Genomic DNA, 3,500 nt, shown 5'->3' with positions numbered 1-3,500 from the left:
ACAGCTTCCACTTCAAATTTGCTTCAGTCCATTGTCAATGCTCTAAATTCTGAATTTGCCATAACCGACCTTGGCAATCTCCATTATTTTCTTGGTATTCATGCTACTTCTACATCAAAGGGGCTGTTTTTATCTCAACAAAAATATGCTACTGACCTTTTACAACGGACTAATATGTCCAATGGTAAAGCTGTATCTACTCCAATTGCACAAAAGAATCATTTATCCAAAGATATGTCTGCTCTTTTGTCCGATCCTACTGAGTACAGAAGTATAGTGGGTGCATTACAATACTTGACCTTTACGAGGCCTAATCTTTCGTTTGCGGTTAATCTCGCATGTGAGTATATGCATGCATTATGTGAAGGACACTTCCAAGCTGTGAAAAGAATTCTACGTTACCTTAAAGGCGCGCTACTATATGGGCTTCATCTCACAAGATCCTTGTCGACAAGCATTAGTGCTTATTTAGATGCCGATTGGGCTGGCTGCCCGGACACTAGGCGCTCAACCACTGGCTATTGTATTTTTCTAGGGCCAAACCTTATTTATTGGTCTACTAAGAAATAACCTACGGTAGCACGGTCCAGTACGGAATCTGAATACCGTGCCATTGCATATGGAGTCACTGACATTTGTTGGGTCAAGAATTTGCTTTGTGAACTGGGCATCTTTCTCCAACAACTAGTTATTGTGCATTGTGATAACATTGGCGTAACTTATCTAGTGGCTAATCCAGTTATGCATTCACGCACAAAACATGTTGATATTGATTATCATTTTGTCCGTGAAAATGTCGCAAGAGGTGAACTACAAATCTCATTCCTTCTCACAGAGAAGTAGTTGGCTGATATTTTTACTTAGGGTCTCTCCACTACTCGATTCTACCAGTTGCAATCCAATTTGAACATTTGTTCCAACCCAGCTCAAATTGCGGGAGGGTAATAAATGCTATGCACCGTTGTCCAACACAAGGGCGATATTATCATGAAAATGTTCTGTTAGTGTATATATATTTGTTTAAATGAATGTGAATCTGAGTTGGCATTTCATATGATAGAATTTCAGTTTTCAGTATTATGGGTTAATTTGTTTATAGAGGATCCACCATTTTGTAGTGAAGAGTGTGGACAAGAGCATTGTTAAGTTTGTCTCGAATTCTTGACCCATTTTGAAGATTGACCCGATCCGATATATTTTGGTGGCGACCTGAATGGGAATTTTTCTGAGATTTGTGATGGAAGCAGAGGGCTTGGGCCTATCACCCATCACTGATCTCGTATGGGGGTGCGGGGGCTATGCCCCCGCGGTATGGTTCGACCGGATCGACCTTGACCCGATGGGTTGACCCACGATTTTGGAGTATATATAATGTACTGTTGCTTGTTGAGAAAGGCATTGTATTCTAGGGTTTTCACGCAGCTAGGGTTTCAGGGCGAGTTTTTCCTCGCCGCTGCTAGGGTGTAATCTCTCTTCTGCATAGTGAATCATCTTCTTCTTCGCCCAAGGATGTAGCACACCACCCTGGTGTGTGAACCTCGTTAAATCTCTGTGTCGTACGGATCTATTGTTTATTTATTATTCATGTTTCTTGGTGTTTGATCTAACAAGCATATATATATATCCTTGTGTGGTTTTATCTGGATTTTGATTCTTAAAATTCTTAGGTGCCTTAAAAGGCTTCCTATATTTGTTATATTTTGGTTTAGAAGGAGTTTTATGATAAAACTCAGGGGTTGTAAATGGTCTGTTAGACACATACTTTTTTGATTTATGGAAGTTTTTATAATATTTGCGAGAAGATTTGTGTTTGTGTTTAGATGGAGGTCGGAGAGGTGGAAATCCGAATTGTTCGCAGAAACCTCCTAATTCACGTTTGTAAAATTTGTTTTCTTTATGGATTTGTTTCTTTAGTCTAATATCAGTACAGAGAGCAAGACCCTCTTCATGAATAAGACTAATAATTTGGCCATAGGACATTTGATCATAGGGAATGATTCCATCATTTTCCTTCCTAAGGCGTTGTTTGATTTTTTCAGAAAACAAAGTTGGTAATCCTGTAAGGAATTTTTCTTTCCAACAGGGAAGGTTTGCATCAGGTCTAGTTAAAACTTTGGTTAAGAAAGTGTCTTTGTACCATTTGAAATCATGTAATTTCTTACATCTAAGGTTTGATAATTGTTCAGCTGTCCTATCTTTAAGGCGAGACTTTACATGATTCAAGCCGAAACAAACTATCAAATTAACAAACCTTTACTTCGAACAGATTTTGAGTCTCCAAAAAATAAAGAAAAAAGAGAATGGTTCTTAAAAACCTTCAATCTTGAACAACAAGCTCAAATTAGAACAAATTGGTATAATTTTATGACAAATCTTAAAACAAATGTTTTCTTTTTTACATATTTTGATATCTAAGCCCAGGATAATAATGTTTACTATCCCTGGCATAATCAGGTATGTACTCAGACCACCTCTCATAAAGCCTGGACTCTTTATGAGGGACAAACCACTAATGCTATTCATCCTCCGGTTGAAAACATCAAACATAACTACAAAAATAATGAGATAATAGCCTCTCCATTCAAAATTACTGACAAAGAAGATCCAAACAGAAGACAAATTGAACAATTAAACTTCACAAATTTAAGTCTTCAAACCATAGGTAATCAGCTTTCAAGAGTTGAGAACCTTGTCCAACCAAAACCTGTTGCCTCTTCATCCTTGACACCGGCTCCAGTTCCAACTTCTGTTTCCTTATTCAAACCTTATAATATTCCTCTAAAACAACAACTCGCCCTTAACAAATCTTTTGTTTTAGATCAAATTAACCAAGGGGTTTATTAATGGTTCGTTGTTTGAAGTTGAAGCCTGTTGATTTTGATGTTTGTTTAAGAGGGCTATCTGTTGTTTAATTTGTTTTATCTCATACTGCAAGGATGCAGTAGTGGTTTCAAGGGATTTGATCCGACCAGAATGATCATCTGTTGGACTGTTTTTGAATTTTTAAGATGATCAGAGATTCTTTCATGAAGAAGTTCATCTTTGAGAAAATTTAATTGTCTAATTTTCCTAATACTTTGGTCATTGGAATTTTGGGCTTGTAAGAATGGGAAGACAATTTTTTGTCCTTGAAACTTAGTAGAAATCCCATCTTGTGTTATTTTGAATGGTTTGATTTTTTCTAAAAATGGTTGGCCTTTGGATTCTTGGGAGGAGTGGCAGAAGAGTGTAAGACCACGTTTGTGCCCAAGTCATGTTGGAAATACCATCTTAAAACTTAGATCTAGGTGATTACCCCAAGTTTAAGAATTCTCAAATTATGAGTCGTTTACCCCGCTCCATGTCGATGAGATCGGCAGGTGAGGCAAGCACAAGTTCTAATGTGCTTGATTATGATGAACAAACTTCAAGAATTAACCGACGACTTCGAAGTTGGGATATGCCAAAAATTTCAAGAAATGATCTCTATGATCGGGACTGGTTCGGACTCGAAACAGTCA

Source organism: Macadamia integrifolia, chromosome 1 (assembly GCF_013358625.1).
Source record: "Macadamia integrifolia cultivar HAES 741 chromosome 1, SCU_Mint_v3, whole genome shotgun sequence".
NCBI classification, from domain to species: Eukaryota; Viridiplantae; Streptophyta; class Magnoliopsida; order Proteales; family Proteaceae; genus Macadamia; species Macadamia integrifolia.
The sequence above is the reverse complement of the archived record's forward strand: the minus strand, read 5'-3'. Positions refer to the sequence as shown.